The 19,244-nt window shown below is 44.3% G+C and overlaps 1 protein-coding gene across 8 annotated transcripts in view; it reads right to left on the bottom strand.

Annotated features, from left to right (window-relative positions):
- strbp (spermatid perinuclear RNA binding protein) overlaps positions 1–19,244 on the bottom strand; it is a 184,504-nt gene that overhangs the window by 77,892 nt on the left and 87,368 nt on the right. The window lies entirely within an intron of this gene.

The following is a 19,244-nucleotide window of genomic DNA, read 5'->3' on the forward strand; positions in this document are numbered from 1 at the left end:
CTATGTCAGTGAGGCCACAGGGGCACTTTATGGTTTTTCAAGAGCCATGTATTTAAATATATGACTCTGGGTTTAACTAGCCACCAGCCACATGCAACGCTACCAAGCAACCCCATTATCTTGGAACAGAACAGTAAAGCAACACCACACCACTGAGAACTCTTCTAAAACAACACCACACCGCCGAGAGCTCTACTAAAACACCACACCACCGAGAGCGCTACTAAAACATCACCACACCACCGAGAGCTCTACTAAAAACAACACCACACCACCGAGAGCTCTACTAAAAACAACACCACACCACCGAGAGCGCTACTAAAACAACACCACACCACCAGGAGCTGTATGGAGGAGCTTTCCAGACTGTCGTTAAGGATTGTTGTAACACAAAACACCATTGGTTTACAGTCACACATGGTGGTTGGTTCCCAAAATGGGAAGTGCAGTTTTCTATCAACTGTAACGGCTCTAGCCTAGTCTCAGGTCTGTTTGTGCTGTATGTAACTCCTATGGTCATTGTGAACAGTCATTGTGACCATAGCAGTTTGCAAGTCAGCACAAACAGATCTGGGTCCAGGCTGGAATGTTTACGTTCAACCCACAGTGATACTGGGCAGATATGCCATGTCACATGTCACAGTCTCACAACAGGAAGTGACCTCGCCCTCTCAGGAACCATTATGCAAAACCAAACCAGGATGTAAACTAGTCTGCAAGTCAACAACAATGGGGGATGGAAGATGTGGGTGGGTGGTAACAACTTTCAGTATAGAATGGAGAGGTTGGGCATCTCAACTCGAGTTGAGAAACACAGTGAGCCAGTATTCATAAAGGGAATGTAGTTACATAAAGAACAGAAGTTGCCAAACAGGAAACCTACTAGTTTGGCAAAACACCAAATCATCTGGAGAGAGTGAGATGCTGTAACCAGTATGATGACATTTCTACATTTCAGAGAGGAACTGACTTTGCAGCGACACAAGACTAGGCCTCATATTCACTCCTGTCGAAACTGTGATTGAAAGAGAGAACTCGCTGACATTTTTCCCCAAGTCAGACGCAAAATATTTAGACTCCAGCTACCCTTCGTCTAGTCAGCAATGAGAGCAGAGCTGTACACCACTGTGACTGAGTCCTGCCTGCCTATAATTGTGATACAAATTGCAGAAAGCTCCAGTGTGTGTGTGTGTGTGTGTATGTGTGTCTTCCTTTGAATGTGATACAAATGGCTCTCTTGCAGCATTGAGCCCCATGCAGTCTGTCCTGTCCTCCGCTGCCCGTAGTGAAATCATTAGCCCTACAGAGGGGAAGAAAATGAACTGGGCCTGACAGGCACTTAACCATGGAAATGACTCCACCAAGATGGAAACCACACAGCAATCAAAGAGCCAGCAGTATGCAGCTAGCCTCTCTGTCTGACAAGAGAACAAGTCACATTGTCGTATTGTCTCCCTTTCTCCTGTTTGCTCCTTCTAATTGTTTTCTTTCTTACAGACATACACGCATACACCTGCTGTAAACACACACACACACACGCTTGATTGGTCTAGTTTCCAGGGTGTTTGATAACATGAGCTAAGCCTGGATAGATCAAGCCACTAGACAGGGAGAACAGTTGTCAGTGAAGGTTGACTCCTAACAGTTAATAACATAAGGACCGTTTAGGGCAGCGGTCGGTAACAGACGGCCTTGTGGGCCTAAACCGACCCGCAAGTCGGTTTAGGGGGGGGGCGGGTAGTTTTTGTGAAAATATAATAAAAAATTAAGGCAAAAATCACTGGGAATGTAGCCAAAACAATAAATAAATAGGAAATCTGTTCACCAAGTATTCCCCTGAAAAAAAAGACGTGATTGTGTTTCAATGTAATCAAGGTAATGAAATTATTTTTATTTTCAAATACAATCTATTTTTGGGCTTAGTTGTGGTCAATTTGCATTTTACAAATTATTATAATTATGTTCCAGCCCCCCGACCATCCGCTGACAAAAATCATCCCACAGCTGAATCTAGTGGCCTAGCCCTGATTTAGGGTCTTCCCTTCATCTGCTCTGTGTATGACAGCAGTGACCTTTCACACCCACTGCCAGTTGTGTCCTCTGTAAGCATCTCTATCTATGCTGCTCCACTGTAGGCTAATAATCTACAAGTAAATGTCCAGTGTTTCCAGATTTCTTTGAAATATGACCTATAATTAATTGCAATATGAGTGAAATTGTTTTCCTTCCAAAGAATTGTAATGAAGTTAAAAAGCATATTTTCCGTGTTGGAATGGTATGGGCGTACCCCAACAATAGAATGGTTTGGGTGTATACCGGTCACTACAAATATTAATGCGAGTAGACCGCTGATTGGCCAGCACATCCTCCTTAGGAGGGATGACATCATCATCTATGAGGAAATAGTGTTTTTTAAAACTGTCTGTTTGAGATACAACTTTGAGATTGTTTTTTTTTAAGTGTTTTTTTTTCTCAAATTTATGCTTTGGCCACAAAGGACGAGTCAACAACATTATTTGGCTATGAGTTAACAGAATATGAACTTTTAAAAGTGAGATTTTCACTGGACATTTACTTTAACAGACACTGTTCTACAACACACACATGCACGCCCTTGCAGCATGGGGCTAGTATTGATCACAGACAGTCTGTTATTTAAGTGATAACGCCCTCGAAGCTGGTTTTGGAGGATATAATGTCATGGGTGTTGTTAGGCTGTTTGTGTTATCTAGAAAGTTCGTGACTAGCCAATGTATCCTCCAAACACCGGCTTCGAGGGCATTATCACTTTTATACGGATTACCCCGTATTACCAACATATTCAGGTAACGGGTTACCGTAACGGGTTACCAACATATTCAAATAATGATTGAAATACTTTCATTAAAAACGTTATTTTGATTAATTTATTCACATTATTTCATCCTTCCATAAAATATAGTTCTAAAACAAATCTAGGGTTGCTACCCAAGCAGGCTGGTCGTTCGTTCTGATGGTTTGGTTGCCAGAGACGCGACCCAGTCGTTCAGTCTTTTTCTTCTGTATCTATAGACGCGACCCAGTCGTTCAGTCTTTTTCTTCTGTATCTATAGACGTGACCCAGTCGTTTAGTCTTTTTGTTCTGTATCTATAGACGTGACCCAGTCGTTCAGTCTTTTTCTTCTGTATCTATAGACGCGACCCAGTCGTTCAGTCTGTTTCTTCTGTATCTATGGACGCGACCCAGTCGTTCAGTCTTTTTGTTCTGTATCTATAGACGCGACCCAGTCGTTCAGTCTTTTTGTTCTGTATCTATAGACGCGACCCAGTCGTTCAGTCTTTTTGTTCTGTATCTATAGACGCGACCCAGTCGTTTAGTCTTTTTCTTCTGTATCTATAGACGCGACCCAGTCGTTCAGTCTGTTTCTTCTGTATCTATAGACGCGACCCAGTCGTTCAGTCTTTTTGTTCTGTATCTATAGACGCGACCCAGTCGTTTAGTCTTTTTGTTCTGTATCTATAGACGCGACCCAGTCGTTCAGTCTGTTTCTTCTGTATCTATAGACGCGACCCAGTCGTTCAGTCTTTTTCTTCTGTATCTATAGATGCGACCCAGTCGTTCAGTCTTTTTCTTCTGTATCTATAGACGCGACCCAGTCGTTCAGTCTTTTTCTTCTGTATCTATAGACGCGACCCAGTCGTTCAGTCTTTTTGTTCTGTATCTATAGACGTGACCCAGTCGTTCAGTCTTTTTCTTCTGTATCTATAGACGCGACCCAGTCGTTCAGTCTTTTTCTTCTGTATCTATAGACGCGACCCAGTCGTTCAGTCCTGTTTCTTCTGTATCTATAGACGCGACCCAGTCGTTCAGTCTTTTTCTTCTGTATCTATAGACGTGACCCAGTCGTTCGGTCTTTTTCTTCTGTATCTATAGACGCGACCCAGTCGTTCAGTCTTTTTCTTCTGTATCTATAGACGCGACCCAGTCGTTCAGTCTGTTTCTTCTGTATCTATAGACGTGACCCAGTCGTTTAGTCTTTTTCTTCTGTATCTATAGACGCGACCCAGTCGTTCAGTCTTTTTCTTCTGTATCTATAGACGCGACCCAGTCGTTCGGTCTGTTTCTTCTGTATCTATAGACGCGACCCAGTCGTTCAGTCTGTTTCTTCTGTATCTATAGACGCGACCCAGTCGTTCAGTCTGTTTCTTCTGTATCTATAGACGCGACCCAGTCGTTCGGTCTTTTTCTTCTGTATCTATAGACGCGACCCAGTCGTTCAGTCCTGTTTCTTCTGTATCTATAGACGTGACCCAGTCGTTCAGTCTTTTTGTTCTGTATCTATAGACGTGACCCAGTCGTTCAGTCTTTTTGTTCTGTATCTATAGACGCGACCCAGTCGTTCAGTCCTGTTTCTTCTGTATCTATAGACGCGACCCAGTCGTTCGGTCTTTTTCTTCTGTATCTATAGACGTGACCCAGTCGTTCAGTCTTTTTCTTCTGTATCTATAGACGCGACCCAGTCGTTCAGTCCTGTATCTATAGACGCGACCCAGTCGTTTAGTCTTTTTCTTCTGTATCTATAGACGCGACCCAGTCGTTCAGTCTTTTTCTTCTGTATCTATAGACGCGACCCAGTCGTTTAGTCTTTTTCTTCTGTATCTATAGACGCGACCCAGTCGTTCAGTCTTTTTCTTCTGTATCTATAGACGCGACCCAGTCGTTCAGTCTTTTTGTTCTGTATCTATAGACGCGACCCAGTCGTTCAGTCTTTTTGTTCTGTATCTATAGACGCGACCCAGTCGTTCAGTCTGTTTCTTCTGTATCTATAGACGTGACCCAGTCGTTCAGTCTTTTTCTTCTGTATCTATAGACGCGACCCAGTCGTTCAGTCTGTTTCTTCTGTATCTATAGACGTGACCCAGTCGTTCAGTCTGTTTCTTCTGTATCTATAGACGTGACCCAGTCGTTCAGTCTGTTTCTTTTGTATCTATAGACGCGACCCAGTCGTTCAGTCTTTTTCTTCTGTATCTATAGACGCGACCCAGTCGTTCGGTCTGTTTCTTCTGTATCTATAGACGCGACCCAGTCGTTCAGTCTTTTTGTTCTGTATCTATAGACGCGACCCAGTCGTTCGGTCTTATTCTTCTGTATCTATAGACGTGACCCAGTCGTTCAGTCTTTTTCTTCTGTATCTATAGACGAGACCCAGTCGTTCAGTCCTGTTTCTTCTGTATCTATAGACGCGACCCAGTCGTTCAGTCTGTTTCTTCTGTATCTATAGACGTGACCCAGTCGTTCAGTCTGTTTCTTCTGTATCTATAGACGTGACCCAGTCGTTCAGTCTTTTTCTTCTGTATCTATAGACGCGACCCAGTCGTTCAGTCTGTTTCTTCTGTATCTATAGACGTGACTCAGTCGTTCAGTCTTTTTCTTCTGTATCTATAGACGTGACCCAGTCGTTTAGTCTGTTTCTTCTGTATCTATAGACGCGACCCAGTCGTTCAGTCTTTTTCTTCTGTATCTATAGACGTGACCCAGTCGTTTGTTCTAAATTTTCCATTGCCATACTGGCTGGCAACATTCTTATCCTTTGCTTGCTAGCTAGCCAACTACGGCTAACTTACAGTCAAGTCAAACAGTGCAGCCAGTAGCTGCATTGGTTAAAGCTGTTTTCTTTGTGATATTTATTTGGCTACATCCATAACAATGAGCTAATGAGGCACGATTTCGCCTGGCATAGAAAATGTGCTCTCTCATCAGGACACTGTTGTTCAGAGGAGCTAACCAATAACACAGCAAACACAATCACTTCAAACTGAAGCTGGAAAGACTGTATACTAGCTGCACTTCGGTTTACCTTTTTTCAATTGACATTTCTTTGTATATATCAATAAAAATTATGGCAGCCGATTCATGATTTCCACTGGCTGAGAAATGCTGCCTGCTTCTCTCTCTCCTCCCGACCCCTACACGTTCATTACTACTGGAGAGTTGAAAATCGAATTTGAATATTGAAACAGCGTTGTAAATGTCGGCGAGACAGACAGTAAGTTTAATACAAATCTCCGCTGTTGAAAACTAAATGTTAGTCTAAAACAAATGTGAGATAATATCTAGATGCTTTTTAAAGTGGAGATTAAGTTTATAACCTCCCTGCCTGGGCTGATGAGACAGTTTTAACGTCATAGATTTAGCCGGTGGTAACTTATGGAATACACACTGGCTAGAATGCGCTTTTAACCAATCAGCATTCAGGATTAGACCCACCAGTTCTATAAATACATTTAGAAACCATAGACCCCATGCATGTACAGTGTGCTGTATAGGATGAGACTTTACTGATAAGGATGCACCCACAGGGCAGCAAGTCACCCACCCAGTGATCTAAAACACTCAATTAACCTCACTAAACACACAACAGACAGGAGAGATAACAAATGCAGCACCTCAGAACAGTACACACACACACACACACACACACACACACACACACACACACACACACACACACACACACACACACACACACACACACACACACACACACACACACACACACACACACACACACACACACACGCATACACAGACACAGAGTGGTTGGGTTGGTTCTATTTCATCACATCAACACCAGTCAGTATAACTAAATAAGACAAGAATGGTTTGTTTGGCCTTACTCTCCATTAATCATCTTACAAGGCCAGGCAGCATAGAAACAGAGAAGTGTAGAGCAGAGCAGAGCAGAGTAGAGTAGAGTAGAGATTAGCTGGGAGAGGAGAAGAAAGGACAGGAGGAGAGGAGCAAGGGTGGAGAGGGACCATTAACATGAGCAGTGAGATGTGAGGCTGTATTTCACCTAGTACTTTCTGGTTGTGAACACGAACACAGTAAAAAGTATTGTGTAGAGGAGAGGGTTTAAAAAGACAGACGCCGGCTGGGACCGACCCTCTCCGAAAAACAAGCACTCTTGTCTATCCTCCCCTCCTCTCCTAGTTCTACCTCCAACTCTTCACTTATGCTTTCCTCTCCTCCTTTCCATTCTCCATCCTCTCTCCACTCCGCCATCCTATTTTTTCTCTCACCTCTTCTCACTCCTCTCCTTAGCAAATTTATGAAAAATAAAAAACAGAAATACCTTATGTACATAAGTATTCAGACCCTTTGCTATGAGACTCGAAATTGAGCACAGGTGTATCCTGTTTTCATTGATCATTCATTGTTCAAATTGATTGGAGCCCACCTGTGGTAAATTCAACTGATTGGATATGATTTGGAAAGGCACACACCTGTCTACATAATATCCCACAGCGCCGCCCACCAAAACTCATGGACCAGGCAAGGAGAGCATTAATCAGAGAGGCAACAAAGAGACCAAAGATAACCCTGAAGGAGCTGCAAAGCTCCACAGCGGAAATTGGGATATCTGTCCATAGGACCACTTTAAGCCGGACACTCCACAGAGCTGGGCTTTACGGAAGAGTGGCCAGAAAAAAGCCATTGCTTAAAGTAAAAAATAAGCCAACACGTTTGGTGTTCGCCAAAAGGCATATGGGAGACTCCCCAAACATATGGAATAAGGTACTCTGGTCAGATGAGACTAAAATTGAGCTTTTTGGCCATCAAGGAAAACGATGTCTGGCGCAAACCCAACACCTCTCATCACCCCGAGTACACCATCCCCACAGTGAAGCATGACACAACTCCCCCAATATATTTTAATTCCAGGTTAAGGCAACAAAATAGGAATAATGTGAATACTTTCGCAAGCCTGTAGCTAGCAACCTAGCCAACTTTAGCCAGGCAGGCAAGCTGCAGAAGGACAAGTAGGCTACACTTCCCCATCATTTATCAGTGCAATTTTGACGGCCAACTAGCTGAAAAGGTTTGAGAGGGTTTATCTAATGTTCCTTCGTTATATTTTAGTTCATCTTGCTCTGGCTAGCATTAGTTGTTGATTTTGTTGTTGTTGTTGATGTGCATAACTGAGGGGGAGAGAGAGCATACATTTTCATGGATGTTTGATCAATAAGACTGTAAAGTTCCCAAATAGAAGAGGACTCCTGTGGTATTTACATATTTACAGAAATCCATTCAGGTGTATTTTGTGGCTTTAGGCAAATGCGTTCTAATGATGTAAAGTCGCATTGTTGCTACTGCCTGTAAACACACAGTCCAGTTCAAAGTGAATGATGGTGAGCCTCTGTGGCAAAGGCTTGTTTGTATGAGGGCCTACTGTGGCTCTGATTGGCTATGGTGTACCAGTCTGCATAGACTACGGTCCTGGACAAGACAGATGTTTTATTTCTAGGTTTTGTAATTGTCGAAACGCACGGCTACTTTCCCACTCTATATTGCTATAGAGTTTTCACAAATGTCTTACTATACGTCCTTCCCAAACATTTAAAGAATTTAGTTCAGTTCCACTTTCACGTCTGTGTTTACTTCAGCCCTATGTCTTAACACAGAGCAGTACTGCTGCCAACACCTCCACAGCAGACCATCTATTTCTCTCTCCTTTCCTCACCTCATCCCCCTCTCTGGCCCTCCACGAGAGGATCATTAACAAGGAATGAAGAGGTGGTGGCTGTGAGGCTCCCAACTACCACTCCCCTGATTAATGACTCACATGTAAATGTGAAAGGAGAGAGAGAGAGATTGAGAGAAAGAGTAGGATCTGTCAGTCAAAGAGAAGCTGGCTCTGTGCACAGAGCCTCAGGCTGCAGTCCTACCGCTGCAAACAATTACATCCTCACCTGCCACTGAGAGGAACATGCCAGCCAATTTTTCTACCTAGCTGGAGGGGGATACACATTCACTAACAGGGTTCTGGCACCACTCACACACACACACACACACACACACACACACACTTCACATTGCCAGTTAGAATGTAATCACTGGCACCGTGGCACAACACTCACTTAATCCTAACTGCCATTTTCCTTATTAGCTCATTACAGACAAGGGTTTATTACAAACAAAAACAACAACTTTTTGTTTGACTGGAAACAAAGGTTGGGAAAAGAGTAATCTAGTATTACTGGTAGTATTAGAACGTGATCCAGTAGTAAGGATTAGTAACATAAGAAAAGGATTGAGTATTAGTACTAGATTGTCTGTAATCTAGTATTACTGGTAGTATTAGAACGTGATCCAGTAGTAAGGATTAGTAACATAAGAAAAGGATTGAGTATTAGTACTAGATTGTCTGTAATCTAGTATTACTGGTAGTATTAGAACGTGATCCAGTAGTAAGGATTAGTAACATAAGAAAAGGGTTGAGTATTAGTACTAGATTGTCTGTAATCTAGTATTACAGTATAAGTCATATAAGAAGACATATTTTATCCTCCCACTGTGATAAGGAAGAGTAGCTAAGGAAACCGTTGGTGTTTTTCTTCCTATGTGTCTGTGTGTCACGAACACACAAGTGTCCCTCGCTACCCATGGCTCAAAGCGACTAATTACAAACACTCTCTCTACTTCCCCTCTATCCCTTGCTCTTCCACCCTCTCTCCTCCATCCCTCCCACCCCTCTCTTCCTTTCATCAGCTAGTGGTTCTGGTGTCCTCTCTGGGGTAATCACTCATTAGGTCTACAGTGAAGCCAGGACCTGCTTCCCCCACCAAGACTACAGCAGCCCAGCACGGCCCAGCTCACTGCAGCCTTATATCACACTGAAACAACTGCAGACCTAGACCCACACACTAGGTATTCAACCTAAATAATGAGAGACTACAGCATCCCAGCACGTCCAAGCACACTGCCTGTTACAGAGAGGGAATTGTCTGCCATTAAAATCATTGGGCAGGCCACCGAAGCATTTTTTTCAAACAGTCTAAAAATATATATTACATATACAGAACCAGTCAAAGGTTTGGACACACCTACTCATTCCAGGGTTTTTCTTCATTGTTTCTATTTTCTACATTGTAGAATAATAGTGAAGACAAATTCTTCAAAGAAGCCACCCTGTGCCTTGATGAGAACTTGTTCTCAACTAGCTGGTTAAATAAAAGGTGAAATAAATCAACTAAAAAATGACAGCTTTGTAGACTTTCAAACCGCTGTTTTACCTGCATTTGTCCTGGGTCTGGTCCAACCCATTGGTTTCTGGACCAATCAGACACCCCCGAATGTGTTTGCAATTGATGAAGGGTCGGAGAGGTACTCAGATCCAGACTCATTCCAGGGAAGAAATTAACGTCTGAGGATGTAGCGTTTGCCTGGAGTCTGGGTAGCCAGGCAAAGCACTTTGTGACAAGTATTTGAAAAGATGTGGCATTATAGGTACTTTTTTGTCAATAAATGTGGAAAAAGTGTTACATCCTAATAATGTTTAATGATTGATTTTCAAACTGAGTAAAGTTCAGTTATTGTTCAGGAGAACAGAGGTTCTGGTCTAAATGATCACGATGAAGAGGGTTTTAGTCTAAATTATCACGATGAAGAGGGTCTAGTCTAAATATCATGATGAAGAGGGTCTAGTCTAAATGATCACGATGAAGAGGTTCTAGTCTAAATTATCACGATGAAGAGGTTCTAGTCTAAATTATCACGATGAAGAGGTTCTAGTCTAAATTATCATGATGAAGAGGGTCTAGTCTAAATATCATGATGAAGAGGGTTCTAGTCTAAATGATCATGATGAAGAGGGTCTAGTCTAAATGATCATGATGAAGAGGGTTCTAGTCTAAATGATCATGATGAAGAGGGTCTAGTCTAAATGTCATGATGCCCTTTCATCTCTTCTTCTTCCCTCATTTTCTCTTTTCCATCATAACAGATATAATGTTGAGATTTCTCATTACTAGGTAATTGTGTGGTTCTCTCAGGAGGACAAGCGGGGGCCTCGGGGCCAGCATAGACTTACACACACACAGTTTTCCCTGTAGAGGACAATAGCATTAGATAGTTTGCGTTCCAAATGGCACTCTAGTGCATTATGGGACCTAGTCACAAGAAGTACACTATACAGTTCTGATAGGAGAAAAAAATGGATGAAGTTAAATATCACAATATTATTTTTGCCCTCGTTGGCTGTACCTGCAGTATTTTTCCTTCATAGCTTGTTCTCCATCTTCTTTTTAAATAGGGAGCCAATTTGTTTTCAGCACTTTTACTTCCATGACTGATCAACAACAACAAAAAATCATATGGCTCTCTCTTGTCCCTCTGCAGATGACATCGCAATACATATAGAATCGCAATACATATCGAATCGGCACCTTAGTATCGTGATAATATCGTATCGTGAGGTCCCTGGCCATTCCCAGCTCTATTATAAAGGGAATAGGGTTACATTTAGGATGCACACATGGAAAGAGGGGAAGGAATTAAATGGAATTTACAGAGGACGCCCCACGCGACCAATTTAATTCAAAGCGACCCTGATAACCATCAGCGCAAAAGAAGAAGATATTATAGACGAACCAACCAGGTCTGTGTGTGATATTTCAATGCTATTTCTTGTTCATTAGGCCAACGCTGCTAAGATACTGCAGCAGCTCACCTGAATGTCTGTGTGTGTGCTGGTCATATTAATCCTAAACTCTGTCTATAAATTCACGTTATTGCTACTTTATTTCTGGCATCATGTGTTGACATCTAGGTCTCACCAACCATCTGTCAAAACGGATGCTGTTGCTATGTGTGTGTGTGTGCGTGCGTGCGTGTATATACCCCCTACTCCATTCTATCCATGCCCTGCACTGAAGACGAGATGCATTCTCTTATGTGAACTTCTGCTAGTTGATTGGACTGCTGCCTGGCTGGTCTGTGTTTCTGCTTCTCTCTCTGCAAGGATCTGTCTGAGAGTGGAGACAGCCCAGCCTCTTCCTGATGGAGAACAGAGATAGGGGTCTATTCGTTTGAATTCAATCTCTTTTTGACAGCACCCCTTTTGATTTGAACAAAACCTTCCATACATATTTGCCTGTTGTAGAAGCATTCAAGAGAGAAAACATTCAAGAGATAAATGTGCTTAAAGTTGACCCATTTTGCATAACCCACCATACCATGAGACATCCATGTCTTCATCACTGGAAATTACATTGAAATCATTTAAAAGCTTGTCAAACTATTTTATAATTTCTGAAAACAAAATGTTTTTTTTAATAAGAATTGTCATTTAGTTAACATTTCACTTCAATTATCTAAAAACCTTTTAGGCCTTTCAGCTGAAACACAATACCATTCCCTTTCACAGTCTTTAAAAATAAATAGAACAACATCTAAACATGAGGTAATCTGTGTGTAATTACAGAGTCTCCTGAGCCCAGAGCTGCTGCAGAGAGATGACAAGCTCACATTGTTTTAATCACTGGAGAAAGAAAGAGGAAACTAACAACTTCTCTGTCTTCAGCACACACCACACATACACACAGTATGGCTAAAACAACTTTTCTCTCATCAACACTTCTGCATTGACCAGAGGCAGAAAGAGAACAGTGGAAGGGCCAAGCAAGCGGACTTCAGAGCACTTCATCCTCTTCCTACATCTGCATAAAATAAGTATAATAGACCCTAAACCACTTTGAATGCTACTGAACTGCTTGGCTAATTAGGCCTACGCTACAACAGAAATACATATCATTGTTTAAGTTCAAGACCTATATGGGGTTTTGAGCAAAGATCTTCTCATTAGAACCCAGCAGGGTTCCGGAATGCAACAGTAGAACGCGGTAGCAGAATGCAGCAGTAGAACGCGGTAGAAGATGCAGCACTAGAACGCGGTAGAAGAATGCAGCAGTTGAACACGGTAGCAGAATGCAGCAGTAGAACGCGGTAGCAGATAGCAGCAGTAGAACGCGGTAGAAGAATGCAGCAGTTGAACGCTGTAGCAGAATGCAGCAGTTGAACGCGGTAGCAGAATGCAGCAGTAGAACGCGGTGTAAGAATGCAGCAGTAGAACGCGGTGTAAGAATGCAGCAGTAGAACGCGGTAGCAGAATGCAGCAGGAGAACGCGGTAGCAGAATGCAGCAGTAGAACGCGGTAGCAGAATGCAGCAGTAGAACGCGGTGTAAGAATGCAGCAGTAGAACGTGGTAGCAGAATGCAGCAGTAGAACGCGGTAGCAGAATGCAGCAGTTGAACGCGGTAGAAGAATGCAGCAGTAGAACGCGGTAGCAGAATGCAGCAGTAGAACGCGGTAGCAGAATGCAGCAGTAGGAAGCAGTAGAAGAATGCAGCAGTAGAACGCGGTAGCAGAATGCAGCAGTAGGACGCGGTAGCAGAATGCAGCAGTAGAACGCGGTAGCAGAATGCAGCAGTAGGACGCAGTAGCAGAATGCAGCAGTAGAACGCGGTAGAAGAATGCAGCAGTTGAACGCGGTAGAAGAATGCAGCAGTAGGAAGCAGTAGAAGAATGCAGCAGTAGAACGTGGTAGCAGAATGCAGCAGTAGAACGCGGTAGAAGAATGCAGCAGTAGGACGCGGTAGCAGAATGCAGCAGTAGAACACGGTAGAAGAATGCAGCAGTTGAACGCGGTAGAAGAATGCAGCAGTAGGAAGCAGTATAAGAATGCAGCAGTAGAACGCGGTAGCAGAATGCAGCAGTAGAACGCGGTAGCAGAATGCAGCAGTAGGAAGCGGTAGCAGAATGCAGCAGTAGAACGCGGTATAAGAATGCAGCAGTTGAACGCGGTAGCAGAATGCAGCAGTAGAACGCAGTAGCAGAATGCAGCAGTAGGAAGCAGTAGAAGAATGCAGCAGTAGAACGCGGTAGCAGAATGCAGCAGTAGGACGCGGTAGCAGAATGCAGCAGTAGAACGCGGTAGCAGAATGCAGCAGTAGAACGCGGTAGCAGAATGCAGCAGTAGAACGCGGTAGAAGAATGCAGCAGTTGAACGCGGTAGAAGAATGCAGCAGTAGGAAGCAGTAGAAGAATGCAGCAGTAGAACGTGGTAGCAGAATGCAGCAGTAGAACGCGGTAGCAGAATGCAGCAGTAGGACGCAGTATCAGAATGCAGCAGTAGAACGCGGTAGAAGAATGCAGCAGTTGAACGCGGTAGAAGAATGCAGCAGTAGGAAGCAGTATAAGAATGCAGCAGTAGAACGCGGTAGCAGAATGCAGCAGTAGAACGCGGTAGCAGAATGCAGCAGTAGGAAGCGGTAGCAGAATGCAGCAGTAGAACGCGGTATAAGAATGCAGCAGTTGAACGCGGTAGCAGAATGCAGCAGTAGAACGCGGTAGAAGAATGCAGCAGTAGAACGCGGTAGGAAAATGCAGCAGTAGAACGCGGTAGGAGAATGCAGCAGTAGAACGCGGTAGAAGAATGCAGCAGTAGAACGCGGTAGTAGAATGCAGCAGTAGAACGCGGTAGAAGAATGCAGCAGTGGAATGCGGTATAAGAATGCAGCAGTTGAACGCGGTAGCAGAATGCAGCAGTAGAACGCGGTAGAAGAATGCAGCAGTAGAACGCGGTAGAAGAATGCAGCAGTAGAACGCAGTAGAAGAATGCAGCAGTAGAACGCGGTAGAAGAATGCAGCAGTGGAACTCGGTAGCAGAATGCAGCAGTGGAACGCGGTAGCAGAATGCAGCAGTAGAACGCGGTAGAAGAATGCAGCAGTAGAACGCGGTAGAAGAATGCAGCAGTAGAACGCGGTAGCAGAATGCAGCAGTAGAACGCGGTATAAGAATGCAGCAGTAGAACGCGGTAGAAGAATGCAGCAGTAGGACGCAGTAGAAGAATGCAGCAGTAGAACGCGGTGTAAGAATGCAGCAGTAGAACGCGGTAGAAGAATGCAGCAGTAGAACGCGGTAGCAGAATGCAGCAGTAGGACGCAGTAGAAGAATGCAGCAGTAGAACGCGGTGTAAGAATGCAGCAGTAGAACGCGGTAGAAGAATGCAGCAGTAGGACGCAGTAGAAGAATGCAGCAGTAGAACGCGGTGTAAGAATGCAGCAGTAGAACGCGGTAGAAGAATGCAGCAGTAGAACGCGGTAAAAGAATGCAGCAGTAGAACGTGGTAGCAGAATGCAGCAGTAGAACGCGGTAGCAGAATGCAGCAGTAGTATTTTTTAATGATTTTTAATGGTATTATCTATATAGGCGTACAGAGGCCCATTATCAGCAACCATCAGTCTATTCTTGTTCTGAGAAATGAAGGCTATTCCATGCGAGAAATTGCCAAGAAACCGAAGATCTCGTACAACGTTGTGTACTACTCCCTTCACAGAACAGCGCAAACTAGCTCAACCAGCTCAACCAGACCAGAATAGAAAGAGGAGTGGGAGGGCCCGGTGCACAACTGAGCAAGAGGACAAGTACATTAGAGTGTCTAGTTTGAGAAACAGACGCCTCACAATTCCTCAACTGGCAGCTTCATTAAATAGTACCTGCAAAACACCAGTCTCAACGACAACAGTGAAGAGGCGACTCCGGGATGCTGGCCTTCTAGGCAGAGTTGCAAAGTAAAAGCCATATCTCAGACTGGCCAATAAAAAGAAAAGATTAAGATGGGCAAAAGAACACAGACACTGGACAGAGGAACTCTGCCTAGAAGGCCAGCATCCCGGAGTCCGTCCAGTGTGTGCTGACAGTAATATATACAGTGTTATTTATGCCTCCCTGTTCCACAAGGACATTTCAGACAGGAAACCCACCCACACACACACACAATGATGTTGATTGGACGGTTAAGTTTAGTTCAATTCAAACCCCATCTGGGCTAATCAGGGTAAAGAAGGTTATAAACCCATCTGGGCTAATCAGGGTAAAGAATGTTACAAACCCCATCTGGGCTAATCGGGGTAAAGAATGTTACAAACCCATCTGGGCTAATCAGGGTAAAGAATGTTACAAACCCCATCTGGGCTAATCGGGGTAAAGAATGTTACAAACCCCATCTGGGCTAATCAGGGTAAAGAATGTTACAAACCCCATCTGGGCTAATCAGGGTAAAGAATGTTACAAACCCCATCTGGGCTAATCGGGCTAACGCAGAGCAGAGAAGAGCACATGTCCAGATTGTGAGTGAGTGAGTGAGTGACGCACACACACACGCGCGCACACACACACACACCATTCCGCCAGTCTCTGGTCCAACATTCCACTGATGCTTTAGTTCTGTGAAAGCAGTTGGACTATGATCTCTCTTATCTGGATGGTTCAACTATTGGATTAAGTTCCTCTACCGATCCAACTCTCTCTTCATCTGCCAATCAAATTATTTCATTGTCAAATCCAGTGCAGACCAGAGAGGAATAGTGTTATTAATAAAACCATATTTATTTGATGGTGGGTTGGGGAAGCATGTTCTATGACAGACGCAAATACCCATTAGGGAATGAGGACACAGCTGGACACGGGACAAGAGGGCTCAAACACACACACAGAGAGAGAAGTGCGCACACTCAGAGAAGAAGCACACACACACACACACGCACACACACACAGGTCCATCCCAGCCAGCAGCAGCAAAGGGATTTTAACTTAACTCCACAGATTAGCAGCATAAATTACAAGAATGCTTTGTTTTTAGAACCATTTCTCTGGGCGACATCTGTACATCCGTCTCTGTATGAGGAAGGCCCTGAGGTTTACACTGTACACCTGGGATCATCTACAGGAGGAAGGCCCTGAGGTTTACACTGTACACCTGGGATCATCTACAGGAGGAAGGCCCTGAGGTTTACACTGTACACCTGGGATCATCTACAGGAGGAAGGCCCTGAGGTTTACACTGTACACCTGGGATCATCTACAGGAGGAAGGCCCTGAGATAACACTGTACACCTGGGATCATCTGCAGGAGGAAGGCCCTGAGATAACACTATACACCTGGGATCATCTGCAGGAGGAAGGCCCTGAGATAACACTGTACACCTGGGATCATCTACAGGAGGAAGGCCCTGAGGTTTACACTGTACACCTGGGATCACCTACAGGAGGAAGGCCCAGAGGTTTACACTGTACACCTGGGATCATCTACAGGAGGAAGGCCCTGAGGTTTACACTGTACACCTGGGATCATCTACAGGAGGAAGGCCCTGAGGTTTACACTGTACACCTGGGATCATCTGCAGGAGGAAGGCCCTGAGATAACACTGTACACCTGGGATCATCTGCAGGAGGAAGGCCCTGAGATAACACTGTACACCTGGGATCATCTGCAGGAGGAAGGCCCTGAGGTTAACACTGTACACCTGGGATCATCTACAGGAGGAAGGCCCTGAGGTTTACACTGTACACCTGGGATCACCTACAGGAGGAAGGCCCTGAGGTTTACACTGTACACCTGGGATCATCTGCAGGAGGAAGGCCCTGAGATAACACTGTACACCTGGGATCATCTGCAGGAGGAAGGCCCTGAGATAACACTGTACACCTGGGATCATCTGCAGGAGGAAGGCCCTGAGATAACACTGTACACCTGGGATCATCTACAGGAGGAAGGCCCTGAGATTTACACTGTACACCTGGGATCATCTACAGGAGGAAGGCCCTGAGGTTTACACTGTACACCTGGGATCATCTACAGGAGGAAGGCCCTGAGGTTTACACTGTACACCTGGGATCATCTACAGGAGGAAGGCCCTGAGGTTTACACTGTACACCTGGGATCATCTACAGGAGGAAGGCCCTGAGGTTTACACTGTACACCTGGGATCATCTGCAGGAGGAAGGCCCTGAGGTTTACACTGTACACCTGGGATCATCTGCAGGAGGAAGGCCCTGAGATAACACTGTACACCTGGGATCATCTGCAGGAGGAAGGCCCTGAGGTTAACACTGTACACCTGGGATCATCTGCAGGAGGAAGGCCCTGAGATAACACTGTACACCTGGGATCATCTGCAGGAGGAAGGCCCTGAGATAACACTGTACACCTGGGATCATCTGCAGGAGGAAGGCCCTGAGATAACACTGTACACCTGGGATCATCTGCAGGAGGAAGGCCCTGAGATAACACTGTACACCTGGGATCATCTGCAGGAGGAAGGCCCTGAGGTTTACACTGTACACCTGGGATCATCTACAGGAGGAAGGCCCTGAGATAACACTGTACACCTGGGATCATCTGCAGGAGGAAGGCCCTGAGATAACACTGTACACCTGGGATCTTCTGCAGGAGGAAGGCCCTGAGGTTTATACTGTACACCTGGGATCATCTACAGGAGGAAGGCCCTGAGGTTTACACTGTACACCTGGGATCATCTGCAGGAGGAAGGCCCTGAGGTTTACACTGTACACCTGGGATCATCTACAGGAGGAAGGCCCTGAGGTTTACACTGTACACCTGGGATCATCTGCAGGAGGAAGGCCCTGAGGTTTACACTGTACACCTGGGATCATCTACAGGAGGAAGGTCCTGAGGTTTACACTGTACACCTGGGATCATCTGCAGGAGGAAGGCCCTGAGGTTTACACTGTACACCTGGGATCATCTACAGGAGGAAGGCCCTGAGGTTTACACTGTACACCTGGGATCATCTACAGGAGGAAGGTCCTGAGGTTTACACTGTACACCTGGGATCATCTGCAGGAGGAAGGCCCTGTGTCACACCCTGATCTTTGATTTACATTTTTTTTATTGAACCTTTATTTAACTAAGTAATTTAAGAACACATTTCATATTTACAATGACGGCCTAGGAACAGTGGGTTGATTTTTTTCTTGAGAGGATGATCAGCGTTATTATTATAAATATAATTTTTCTGACAATTTGGAGCAGTGTAAACAACACTAAACAAATTAAAAATAATACCAGAGAGGCTGTTCTAACAAAAACAAGTACTATAGCAAAGCAAATATAAAAAACAGGTCAATTTGTGAAATCGTTTACTTGATAAGTCGTTGCGTGAAGCTTGATGCTCACAGAATCAGGAGGCTATTAAACAAACACTCAAACAAGCATCAGTAGCGTGATCTGTCTCATTTCTGTAGATATATATGGATGATTTATAAAGCCAGGCACATTTAACAGTTAGGCTATTAATCATAGACCTATTTAAGTTGGGGTTTCCTCTCTCCTCACTCTCCTATTTTCTCATCTCCTGACTTCGCTGCTGCCTCCGCTGCATTGTTCTCAACACCAATATGCTGATTAACTTTACTATTATGCACATAGCAACATGGTCTCTAGGAAAAGGCGGCAATTCAACAGCGCACTGATGTGTTTCAGAACCGCAGACAGCGACCGCTATCCAACCCTGGAGAAAGCATTGTAAAATAATGTTATAAAATTATATTATTTTTATTAGTGTTGCACCATTGTATATGGTTATATTATGTAAGAATAATTTCAGTACCACATGTCT

The sequence above is a fragment of the Salmo salar genome, chromosome ssa13 (genome assembly GCF_905237065.1).
Source record: "Salmo salar chromosome ssa13, Ssal_v3.1, whole genome shotgun sequence".
Lineage (NCBI taxonomy): Eukaryota > Metazoa > Chordata > Actinopteri > Salmoniformes > Salmonidae > Salmo > Salmo salar.